The 13,127-nt window shown below is 41.2% G+C and overlaps 1 pseudogene across 1 annotated transcript; it reads left to right on the top strand.

The window, feature by feature from the left end:
• The first annotated feature begins 219 nt into the window (after window positions 1–219).
• On the top strand, window positions 220–12,023 carry LOC123086209 (uncharacterized; annotated as a pseudogene). Its single transcript, XR_006440674.1, has 27 exons — window positions 220–443; window positions 522–642; window positions 731–847; window positions 3,598–3,714; window positions 3,818–3,958; window positions 4,104–4,789; window positions 5,169–5,290; window positions 5,418–5,509; window positions 5,606–5,861; window positions 5,948–5,999; window positions 6,551–6,699; window positions 6,782–6,852; window positions 6,940–7,113; window positions 7,356–7,424; window positions 7,575–7,679; window positions 7,757–7,846; window positions 8,549–8,624; window positions 8,702–8,798; window positions 8,887–8,956; window positions 9,052–9,231; window positions 10,260–10,382; window positions 10,465–10,548; window positions 10,633–10,817; window positions 10,912–11,050; window positions 11,127–11,186; window positions 11,349–11,453; window positions 11,544–12,023. The product of XR_006440674.1 is annotated as an uncharacterized protein (transcript).
• Window positions 12,024–13,127: the final 1,104 nt, after the last annotated feature.

Below are 13,127 nucleotides of genomic sequence, written 5' to 3'. Positions count from 1 at the left end.
TTTAGGAACGGAGGGAATACATTTTACTAGTCTAAATTACTTCCCACTATGACCAACCTAAAAGTGTCCCGAATACAAGCACGACAAGGCAGGCTAGTTACACACGTGTCCTACTAGATATCCTTAATCCATATATCCATATATATAGTTATATAAACCTGCACAAATCCACACAGCATCGCGTCTCAAACGAAGTTAAAAAAGGGGAAATCTTTATTATAAACAAAAAAAAAAGAAAAACATCCATTTCCGACGTACGAAGCCGAACCCGAAAGTTTTCCTCTCGAGACGAGAGGAGAGGAGAGGAGGAGAGAAACCCTCGGCACGCTTCCGGCGAACGCGACACGATGGTGGAGACTCGCCGGAGCTCCGCCGCCAAGCGCCCCTCCTCTACGTCACCGCCCCCCGGCTCCCCCTCCGCCCCTCCCCCGAAGCGCCCCAAGGTGAGGCCCCTCTCCCCGCGCGGATCGGACAAGAATCTCGCGCCCGATTCGGCCGATCTGAACCCTGTCCCTCGCCAGGCGGAACCTCCGGCGTCGCCGACGTCGTCTGCGCCCGGAAGGGCCGAGGAGGATTCGGAGGCGGCCGCGGCCACCAGGAGCGCCGGCTTGGCGGACGACGACTTGACACCGGCGATTAAAGGTACGGGCTTTCGTCTCCTTTGGGCTTCCTGTGGTCTGGTGCGATGGATTCGGGATCCAGTTTTTAGGGTTTTGACTCGCCGGTGCAGATCAAGGAGGGGATAAGCGGGCGGCTGGCTGCTGCTGAGAGCTCGCGTAGGAGGAAGGAAACGCCACCGCAGCAGCATGCGGCGCCATGGGCCAAGCTGCTCTCGCAGTGCTCACAGGTGAGGGAGTTCCTGTTGGTTTCTATCTTGGCAATTGCTTGTGGTTAATTTTTGATTCCGTGCGTAGTAAAGACGGGATTTTTAGGACGTGTAGGATTCTGGTGGTTTTGTAGCTCTATTCTAGGGTTTAGCGGTGTATTTTATAGTTCTTCCGTCTAGGTCCTCTTTTATTTGCAGGATTCGAAACAGCAGGGGTAGTTTAACTGTTGGATTACTTGAATCCTATAGGAATTTTTGCCCAAGCTGTAAGAGTAAATGGGATTTTCCTATGAAATTGGGTGCAAAGGAGCTCATACTGAAAATTCCTGTGGATTACAATGCTTTGGATCAAACGACCAACATACAATGAATATAGCACCTACATCCCTTTGATATCTTAACAAAATCCTTGGAATCAGAGATGCCCTTGGAGCGTGATAGTGATTAGAGCTCACAGTTTAGGGTGTTGGGCCACTGCCTGAATCTAATGCTTAAGTCCACCTAGATTTTAGAGCCATTGTATTGCCTGTTAAATGGACCCAACACATTGGATTTAGCATGTGTAGATGTTCATGTTCACTTGTTGCGATCAGCAGTAGCAATTGTTGGCATGGTCTTTAGAATGTTCTTTTACGAGTATGCAGGACAAAAGAAATTTCCAGCAACATATTATAACTAGATTTAAGATTTTCTCTTGAATAACCATTTCAGCATTAGTCGGAATTTTGCCAGTGGTCACATCATGTATATAATGATGGAAATATATTTCTGATACTACTCTTGTTAGTTGTGGGGGATAAAGCTCCTTACCTGATATCTTAGTTATATCAGCTAAACTGCAATGGTCTAAATGAGGAGGCTTGACTTTACCTCACCGACAGAATAATTGGAGATAAAACAGGAAGACAACAAATATAGGCAAAACATGAATGTTCTCAAGAGAGCTAAACACATGTTCTCATAATCCAACTCTCTACCAAACAAGTACTCCCTCCGTTCACAATTATAAGATGTTTTAGATATTTCAATTTTGGACTAATGTACGGACTGAAATGAGTGAACAAACACACAAAATGCATCTTTATACATCCGAATCAGAAAAAAAGTTAGAACATCTTATAATAGTGAACGGAGGGAGTAGGAAATAGAACCACTTTCTCTTGTTGATTATCATCCCAGATAATACACAGGATAGGGAGATTTCGAAGTGCAATAGAAGTTGTGTGTTTTATTCTACAAAGCATGGACACGGCAGGAGTTGCCGAATCCCCGTGCTGACATGGCTGGACATGGGGACACGCGGGGATACGCGTATCCCGCTGTATTTCCCGAAATAGGAATTAAAAGAAAGAAAGAAAGAAAAGGGAGGAAACGGCTGGGACACGGAAGGGACACGAGGCAACGCTGGATCTGGAGCACCCTGCCGCCGCCGCGCTGCTGCTGCTGCTGCGCCCTCGCCACCGCGGTGCTGCTGCTGCATCCCCCACTGCAGCGCTGGCCGCTGCTGCAGCAGCAAGAGGAACACGCTGGGAGGAGGGCGGTGGCGAGAGCTGCTGCGGGGTGGATGAGAGATCCATCACTGGGAGGAGAGTGGCGGCTTGGTCAAAGCGTTAGAGCAGAGAGAGATAGGGTTTGAGTTTTGACGGTGCAGATTAATCTGTAGCATCCAGTTGCTCATGAAATGGCACTAGCTGGGCCGGCCCAACTACTAATGGATCATCTTCTTTGTGGCCCAGTTACTGCTGAATGGGGCAAGCTCTTGTTATTTTTTCGTCTTTAACTCTATAATATATGGCATGTTTTTATTTATTTTTATATATACTTGCCGTGTCCCCGATGGGCTGTTTTTGAAAATTGATGTATCCCGTGTCCCCGTATGCGTGTCACCGTGTCCGTGTCCCCGTATCCGTGCTTTGTAGGTTTTATTAGCCATTCATGTGGGGATGCATTTCATTTGTATGAATAACCCATGTAGGACTGTTACTTTGTTGATGAAGTGACAAGATGGTTCTAGCTGACTGAACATTTCCCTGCTAGCGTTTATTCGTGAGTCACAGCACTTTTTGCTGAAAGGATTCCTCGTCTGGGAAGGCTACATGATGAGTCTTCTTAATTGAAGTCAACTGTAGATAAATCCGAGACGATGAAGTTTAGTTTTGACTTTGTGTTATGCTAGTGGACAGTCTAAAAGCTTAGACTTAGGCTGATATCAAGATAGATTGTGTGCTGGAGCTTCCAAATTTTAGGTAATTAGTGGCTAGTCGATATAGGCATCTCCCTGTTTTTTATGCAATGAGGCTGGTGTTTATGTTAGTTATATCACATACCCTCCTATTTGCTCGCTTACCAGGTTCAGCACGAAATCATAAATAGACTCTTCGGTTGTCGGTCAGTTTTCCTTATAATCTGGTCAATTCTCTTCTTCTATATGAGAAGGCAGAGCTCCTGCCGGTTGCTCTAAAAAAATAGACTCTACCAAGGATTGTCGCATTTGGCACCGACTTTTCTACTCTTTCTCGTAAAAGCAAAAAGAAGTAGGAGCGAACTGAAAGTGAGCCATAGACAAGGATGATTGGAAATTATTGCAGTTTATGTTGCCAATATGTCGCATTACGGTTCTGGTCAAAAGTTGTAGCGTTCTTTTTTATTTTTGTTTGTTAAAGTATGTGTTGCAGTGACCTTGAGAGCGTTTTTTTTATTTTATTACTGCATAACAGGGGATGTACTGTACTGTTATTTCGTACTGATATTAAATATTGTTTATGAACCAGAGTCCTCATCTTCCTGTCAGTGTCCCTCAATTTTCTGTTGGCCAAAGCAAAAGATGTAATCTATTGTTGAAAGACCAATCTGTCAGCAAAATACTTTGCAAGCTGCGGCACGTTGAGGTACATCCTTGTATTTTCTGGTTAATTTTTCTGATGCGAGAAGTGCAGGAGCACTGTCAGTTGCTGATGTATATAATAATCATTGGTTGTTGTTTTTATTCAGCAAGGAGGTCCGTGCGAGTTAGAGGTTATAGGCGACAAGGGCGTGGTCCTTTTAAATGGAAGGGCCGTAAATCCAGGCATGAAAGTTCCCCTTACTGGAGGGGATGAAGTCGTATTCAGTTCATGCGGCAAACATGCTTATGTATCCTACTGTCGTTCATATTCATGCAATCATGCAGCTTCCTTTATTTCAATTAGAACTTCCCTTTATTGGTCTAAGCGTGTCCCTTTAGAATAGTAAACTTCATCAGATCTGTTGCCTTTGTTTTTCCTTTACCTACATACAGATTTTTCAGCATCCTTTGAATGATAAAGTTGCTAAAGCGGTGACATCATCTGCCGTTGGCCTTCTAGAACCTCCAGTTGCTGGTGTCAAGCATATCCATATGGAGAACAGAACAGAAGTCACTTCGACCGTTGCGGGGACAGAGATGTTAGCATCCGTATCGAGTCAATCGAAGGACCTAGCAGCAGTGCCACCTGCATCAGCTGAGGAGAATCAGAGAGTAGTGCAACCTATCATATCATCTGCTTCTGATAAATCAAAAGGGCACTGCATCAGCCCTGATAAAGAATGCGAGAATGGGGAAAACACTAATGAGGCTAATTCTAACATTGAAGACTCTCCAATGGATGTGGTTGCAACCCCCATATCTCCTGATGCTGTTGCTAATGACACGAGTCGACAAAATGGCTTTGGATCTGATGCTCATCTTGATGAAATCGGTAAGATTGCAACTTATAAGATAAGGCCAGTTCTGAGGATGATTGCAGGGTCAACTGTATCAGAGTTCGATTTGACTGGTGATCTTTTTAAAGCTCTTGAAGATCAGAGGGATCTCATCAGGGATCTTAACACGTCAGCCAGCTTACCTCCGAGCAGATGCCAAGCCTTTAAGGACGCGATGAAACAAGGAATTATTAGTCCAAGTGATATTGAAGTTACATTTGAGAATTTTCCCTACTATCTTAGGTGATGCTTTGACTTAATGGTCCTTTGATTTGCTTTGGCCTCTAATCCTGTTTTTTAGCTTCTTCCTATGCTGTATAACTGGAATTTTGCATACATTTTATTCTCTGTACTCTACATAATAAAAGGAAGGTTGTCTCTGGTTACTTAGTTTTTGACAGATTTTGTTCTTTGTATTCTATCTACATAATGAAAAACTAAGGTTGTCTCTGGTCACTTAGTTTTTGATGTTGTGCAGAAGGAGTAAAAGTAAATATTTAGTTCGGTACGGCTTGTTCATAGCGTATGTTAGGTTTATGCCCTTGGAATGAGACATGTTTTTATTTATTGTTCCATCAAGTGTTTATATCTTTATATATTTATTGATCTCTATCTTATGCAGTGAGAATACGAAGAATGTGCTCTTATCATGTTCATTCCTACATTTGGAAAAGAAGGAATTCATTAAGCAGTTCTCCGAAATTTCATCAATAAACCAGCGAATTTTATTATCTGGTCCATCAGGTAAACTTTTCTTTTTGTCATTGCATATTGTCTCTGTTGAGTCACATTTATGTCCTTGAGGCATGTCAGCTTGCACGCTTTTTGGGAAATACCATTACTTATAAGTATCCATCTAATTATGCATCAGGTTCTGAGATTTATCAGGAAACATTGATAAAGGCACTTGCCAAAGATTTTGGTGCTAGACTACTTGTTGTTGATTCACTCCTGTTGCCTGGGGTACGTTTTCCTACTCTGGACATACTCAGAAGTCCGCGAGTACCTTGAAGAGTGATATTTCCGTGTGTCTGTTATTTGAAACAAAACTGTATGTAGGTGCCTTCAAAGGACCCAGAAACCCAGAAAGATGTTGGCAAGGCTGATAAGTCAGGGGACAAGGGAGGTGGTGAGAAATTGACAATTCTTCATAAGCATCGCTCTTCCTTGGCAGACACAATGCACTTCAGAAGACCAGCTGCACCAACTTCCAGTGTGAATGCTGATATTGTGGGTACATCCACTCTACATTCTGCAACTTTGCCCAAACAGGAGTCCTCAACAGCTACATCCAAGGGCTATACTTTTAGAGAAGGTTCGCTAGCATGTCAGTATCATTTGATAAATATTTCCCAGTTCAACTAGATTTTACTTGGACATAATTGCACTCATCTTCTGTAGGGGAGAGGGTGAGGTATGTGGGTCCAGCTCAGCCACCTTCAGGGATACATCGGTAACTCTTCTCCTATTTACTCCCAGCCAGCTGCCCAGATTCCCACTATTTTTTTTCCAACTTTGTTGGTGCAATCTGAACTGCTATTACGATGTTGATTGATTGGGTGGTATGAGAGGTGATCTAATCTCTCCTATATGTAGTGGATAAGTTCTGTAGAAATGTGGGTGGAGAGAATGCATTCCTGTGAATTACAAGAAAGTATGCTTTGACAAGAGGCACATGTACCTGATGAAACGTATGGCTATAGGCCTGTCATATATATGTATGTCAATAGGACAGCGGATCCGCCAGTCAATAGAAGTATTCAGATCGTACCTCCAAGTACTTAGCCTACATGGAACAGTACAAATAGGAAATTGGCAACATAAAATTAATCTGGAATTCAATCGCCCACAATCCAATTATGATTGTTCTTCATTATGTTGCAATTACACTAGATTTAGCTGGGTAACAACTTATCCTTTTGTCTTGATCGCCATCTAATTATTGTTGGTGATCATATTGTTCTTTTTGTATAATTGCCGCTAAATTTCTTAGTTGGTCTTCAGGGGCCCAAGTTATGGTTATCGAGGCAGAGTGATGCTTGCTTTCGAAGAAAATGGATCGTCTAAAATTGGAGTCCGATTCGACAAGCAGATCCCTGATGGTAATGATCTTGGTGGTTTGTGTGAGGAAGATCATGGCTTCTTCTGTTCTGGTTAGCTGGAACTTCTCCATCCCACATGTTCCCTAGTTCTTACAGTTTGTTATTTGCTGCTGATCATCTGTTGTTTCTGCAGCTGAATTGCTTCGCCCAGACTTTTCTGGTAGTGAAGAAGTTGAAAGGCTAGCTATGACCGAGTTAATTGAGGTAGCGTGTCTTACTTGGAGTTTGGAATACTAGAAACGTAAATCAGCATCATGCTATAATACTGATGGTATGATCCTTGCCTGTCAGGTCATCTCAGAAGAAAGCAAAATTGGTTCTCTGATAGTGTTACTAAAGGATGTAGAGAAATCATTCACTGGAATCACAGAATCATTTTCATCTTTAAGGAGCAAACTCGAATTGCTTCCACCTGGTGTTCTGATTATAGGATCCCACACCCAGATGGACAGCCGTAAAGAGAAGGTACATATATTATTTCCGAGAAATTAGACAAATTATGTTGTGTTGAGCATGGATTGGTGTTGAGTTCGCATTGTAGTGTGGCATGTTGAAGTTTGATATTGCTAATTTTGGCCACATTAGGTAGTGTTATTTCTAAATGTGTTGGCATTGAAGAACTTCTCTCTTTTCCATTTTGATTCTTATTGGCAACCTCTCATGAAGGGCTTTAAATATTGGCTAAGATGGTGCTTTCTGTCTTATAGGCACATCCTGGTGGATTTCTTTTTACGAAGTTCGCTAGTAGCAGCCAGACGCTCTTCGACCTTTTCCCGGTAATTTGCACTCTACTTGTTCTTTAAATTATTTTTCTCTGAGTGTTATTAAATGCATATGGTTCCATATGCTACTCTTATGAACCATGGCACTGATGTTGCCCATCTTTTTCACTGTGTTGTGATGCATTATTGCATTCACAAACTCAGGATAGCTTTGGTAGTCGGTTGCACGAAAGGAACAAAGAAAGCCCGAAGGCAATGAAACATCTAAATAAACTTTTCCCGAACAAAATTTCCATCCAGCTTCCACAGGTAACTATATTCTTTGTCGCACTCATTTAGGTGTGGTTCTTATGTATACTGTCTAACCTTAAAAATTACAATTTCAGGACGAAGCATTACTTACCAGTTGGAAGCAACAATTGGATCGTGATGTTGAAACCCTTAAAGCAAAATCTAACATCGGTAGCATTCGTTCGGTAAGCTACACGTGAAATGCAAGTTTCTATTGTATGTTCCAACCTGGCTGGTTGACGTAACTTTCTATTGTATGTTCTCTGAATTTGTTTTTTAACAGCCCTTCTGCAATATTTTCTTAATTGATATTTTTTTATATATTGTTTGTTACATCTGCACTCATGCATAATTTCACCATTACTTGGTTTTACAAATATTTTCATGCCATATTCCTCTTGCCGTATATATCTGCGAATGTTTCCTACCACCCATGGGTAGTTACACTCGTGTGAGTTCTGTAGGTTCTTTGTAGTATCTGTCCAAACCACCGAGAGTATGTATTGAGTATGTACGTGTAGTATGTAGTATATAAGAATATTTGGGTAGTATATATACCACTTTTTAGGCAGTATATACCTTTTTTAGCATGTTGTTTTATATGTACAAATATGAAGGTATTTTCGAAATATATAAAAACTGTGGACTCACGTGCAATTTTTTCATATAAGTTGCGTTGAAATATCTTAGATATAGTATATGAACATACTTAGAATGATAAAGTAGTATATATACTACCACATGGTGGTATATGAGACACGAGGGTAACTACCATATGTATATATATAACGGCTTGATTCTTATAGGCTGTTTTGCTTCCCAATTTCAATGGATATTTCTAGATCACCCGACACCATCATCTGATTGCTGATTGCTCTGTAATGCAGTTTTTGAATCGCAGTGCGATCGAGTGCAATGACCTTGAAGAATTATTCATTAAAGATCAGTCACTGACTAATGAAAGTGAGTTCTTTTTGTTCGCTGTATTTTATCTATAGATAGAATTGAATTAAAGTTTTTGTTGCTCCAAACTTTCTTAGATGTGGACAAGATTGTCGGGTACGCTGTCAGTTATCATCTTAAGCACAATAAAGTCAAAACCTCCAAGGACGGTAAACTTATTATCACGAGCGGAAGGTAATCATGTTGTTGCCAATTTCATTTTACTGTATTTTTTTATTTAGTCTTCTCTCTTGAGAGCTAACTTGCTAATTACGAATGGCAGCCTTAAGCATGGCCTCGACATGCTACAGAGCATCCATAGTGATAACAAGAGCTCAAAAAAATCGTTAAAGGTACTTGTTGTCTTGCACATTTCAAACTTTGTTGTCATTCCCCAAATATTAGTGCTTTTCAGTTTTTTTTTTCTTCTAAGCTACTTTCTTCTTAGGATGTTGCCACAGAGAACGAGTTTGAGAAAAGGCTTCTGGCAGATGTTATACCACCGAATGATATTGGAGTCACCTTTGATGATATTGGTGCGTTGGAGAATGTAAAGGAAACATTGAAGGAGTTGGTGATGCTCCCACTGCAAAGGCCGGAATTGTTCTGCAAAGGGCAGTTAACGAAGGTAGTAAAAAAAACTAGTATTCACATGGTCTCATACATGGGGCTTAAGATTTATTTTCCAACTGTAGGTTGCATGTCATGATAGAAATTTAACAGCCCTTTGTTAAAAACAACAAGACACTATATTTACTCTTGCTATTCCATATTATCAGTACTAAAAAGATTCCAAACCAATAGTAATAATAATAATTGCTCCCCAAAATATAAGGCAAGCTTGACTTTCTTGGTCTTCAATACACAACTTTGACTATGATTTTCACTGATAGTATATCTACAAAATAAGGACAAGGGCCGCTCTGACGCCTAAGCGCCAAGGTGAGGCGGTAAGGCGAGGCAAGGCGACGCCTTAAACATTGCAGGAAAAGAGTCATCAATAGGTCTGCACATATTAATACTAGAAAAAGAGCAATGGCTGAGAGATGGGCCACTACTTATGCACCTCCCAGTGGCCCAAAAGCCCATCTAGTGGCCATATACACCCCCGTGACCTAATTCCACTCCTTCCCTTCTTTCCCACCACAGCCGCCACGAAGCCACACCCTTCTGGTCCTCCCTCCCTCCTCCAGTCCCCTCTCCTCTTCATGGCCCCACCCTTCTCCCTCACAGCAATAAAGGCATAAAATCGAATTATTTTGCAAGGCAAATGATGATACCACTTATACATGGCAAATCTGTGTGGTTTCTCTAGGTAGCTTTGCAGTGTCCCTGTAAGGTTTTCGTTTCAGAATTTTCTGAAGTGTCAGATATTTCGAAGAAATCTGGGCTCTTACAAGGTTAAGCTGGTCTAACTTGATAGATGTAGATAAATAAAAATATTTCTTGACTTCTGACAAGAAACTCTTGGCAATAAAATTGGGCGTGGAGTTTCCAGCCTCTCCTTTATTTATATCTGGTGTTGAAAAAATAGTTCTACTAGTTAATTTGCAACCTGTTTGAAACCAAATTTGAAGATTATGTTGACTACCTAAATTTGTTGTACGGGTTAAGTTGTGATCTTAGAAGTGCCTCCTCTCAATCTATTCCTTGCAGCCTTGCAAGGGAATATTGCTCTTCGGCCCCCCTGGCACTGGGAAAACTATGCTTGCTAAAGCAGTAGCAACTGAAGCAGGCGCCAACTTCATCAATATATCAATGTCAAGCATTACATCGAAGGTATGGTTCCATCTAAAGAACAATGAATGAGGTACATCGTGTGATTCTTGATGCTAAATGCTATTTTGTCTACTACTTTCAGTGGTTTGGCGAAGGGGAGAAATATGTGAAGGCTGTTTTTTCATTAGCAAGTAAAATATCCCCCAGTGTTATTTTTATTGATGAGGTATGGAGAATATTAATTGCTTTTGTTGCCATATTGATTTATCTGGCTATTTATACAGTCTATTAAGTGTATAGCTTTGGACAGGTCGATAGTATGTTAGGTAGGAGAGAAAATCCTGGGGAGCATGAAGCCATGCGCAAGATGAAAAATGAATTTATGGTAAATTGGGACGGGTTGCGAACGAAAGATAAAGAACGTGTACTGGTTCTTGGTGCCACAAATAGACCTTTTGACCTGGACGAGGCTGTGATTAGGAGGTTCCCCCGCAGGTAGTACTACAGTCTCATGTGCTGGTCTGGGATTATCTAATTGCTGCCTATTCGTCTCTAACGATTTGGTTCATAATAATAATCATTGTTGTAGGCTAATGGTAAATTTACCTGACGCATCAAATAGAGAGAAAATTTTGAAAGTAATTTTAGCAAAAGAAGAGTTGGGACAAGATACTGATCTGGCGTCACTTGCTAATATGACTGATGGATATTCAGGAAGTGACCTGAAGGTACATTTGCTGTTTATTTGCGCTCTTTTGTCCTTGAGCATCGGAAGTGACATCACTGATCTGGGTGTGTTTTCAGAATCTATGTGTAACTGCAGCGCACTACCCCATTCGAGAAATCCTAGAGAAGGAAAAGAAGGTAGGCATGTTATCAGTCTGCCTGTGGCATGCATTAAAATGGATACTTATATAGAAAGGCTCTTTGGTTTACATCATTGTATAGATGGTTTTTTCATCCCTATGCTTTGGTTAGATTATTTGATTTAAATAGGCTAAACGTTGGTTCCTTGATAATATGTAGGAGAAGAATGTTGCAAAGTCAGAAGGTAGGCCTGAGCCTGCATTGCATGGAAGCGAGGACGTCCGTCCTCTTAGTTTGGATGACTTCAAATCTGCCCATGAGCAGGTATTTATCATCCATCCCTACCTGATCCTCGCTTGTTTCATCATTGCTTTATGATGATGATAGGATAATCTGTTCGTTTACCACATGTAGGTTTGCGCGAGCGTGTCATCTGATTCGGCAAACATGAATGAGCTTGTTCAATGGAACGACCTCTACGGCGAAGGAGGTTCAAGGAAGAAGAAAGCACTGAGCTACTTCATGTGAGAGCAAGAATGTGCCATATTGTACAGTCGCTATACTACCCCTCCCTCCTTGGCAGGTGCATCTTGGCGACTTGTCCGGCCAAAACCAGTCGGGTTTTTCCTCCTCTCCCCTTCAGGAGCAGCGGCCGCCTACCATCCTGATCCTCCTCCCTCCCGTGTAATTAAAATTGTGCACCGAGTCTGGGTTATTTATCAGCTTCTGTTTGTTCCTATTAACTACAAAAAAGAGAGTCCTCCATCCTCCTCTCTTGATCACCTACCTGTTTGCAGCCAATTGTCGTTGAGCTTGGCTATAGGCCCCTTGTGTGCACCTATGTACATGTTTAATGAAAGGGCATGGAATAAGAACCTTTTCCTCTTGTAGACAGTCTGATGATTCTTGCTGACGGTAACCGGCCATAGATTGAATTTTTTTTGGTATTATCATTTTTTTAGGGAATGCCATTCGGCTAGCTTTATTGAACTTAAAAAACTGATACATCATTTATCATCGCTGGCATGATAAGACTAGGTGGGTCATCATCCCACACATTGGTTTCAAATTTATCATAACTATACCTAGCCAGGATATGAGCTACTTCATTATATTCTCTATTACTCCCTTTGTAAACTAATATAAGAGCGTTTAGATCACTACTTTAGTAATCTATAAACGCTCTTATATTCTTTAGTAATCTATAAACACTCTTATATTAGTTTACAGAGGGAGTACAATGTTTATATTTCATCTTAGCAAAACTTGTAGCCAGCAAAGTGCAATCAAAGAAGATGCATGTTATCTGATTGATATGGTTTGAGTCACCTGCATGTTACTGACTGAATAATAAAATCATTCAGGCCAATCAGTTGAGCTAGGGTGAAACCCTCTCTCAAAGCATAAGCTTCAGCCGTCATTGCATCTGACACATAGGGAAGACTCAGGATGCCGTCGGGAAAACTTTGGTTTTGTCACTCTAGTTTTTGCCAACTTTGCTTATACCACTCTAGAATTTGACAGCTTATTTTTACCACTCTTAGCTTTTGACAATACATCACAAATGCCATTCCATGGCAAAAACGATAATTTTTCATTTCACTTTTGCCACTCTTAGCTTTTGACATGTATCACAATTGCCACTCTAATTTTTTTGCTTTTGCCTTGGAATGACAAAAGTGATATATTGTCAAAATCTAAGAGTAGCAAAAGTGAAATGTCAAATTCTAGACTGGCTTAAGCAGAGTTGGCAAAAACTAGTGGCAAAAACAAAGTTTTCCCCACAAAATTTTCATGCGAGTCTCTCACAATGACTCGTGTGTGCCTCTTCCATCATCAACATCAAATGCCGCATCAATGTTCATTTCCATAAGGCCTTCCAGAGGGCACCACCTTCTTTCCATGAGTGTAATTTGCCACAAGAGCCCCAACGGTCATAGCTGAACTATGAGGCGTCTGTACTGGTTCATTGTGAAAGGTTTTTAGCCTCTCCCACCA

The sequence above is a fragment of the Triticum aestivum genome, chromosome 4A (assembly GCF_018294505.1).
Source record: "Triticum aestivum cultivar Chinese Spring chromosome 4A, IWGSC CS RefSeq v2.1, whole genome shotgun sequence".
In the NCBI taxonomy this organism is placed as follows: domain Eukaryota; kingdom Viridiplantae; phylum Streptophyta; class Magnoliopsida; order Poales; family Poaceae; genus Triticum; species Triticum aestivum.
Note: the sequence above shows the minus strand (reverse complement) of the source record. Positions and strands in the feature narration are given on the sequence as shown.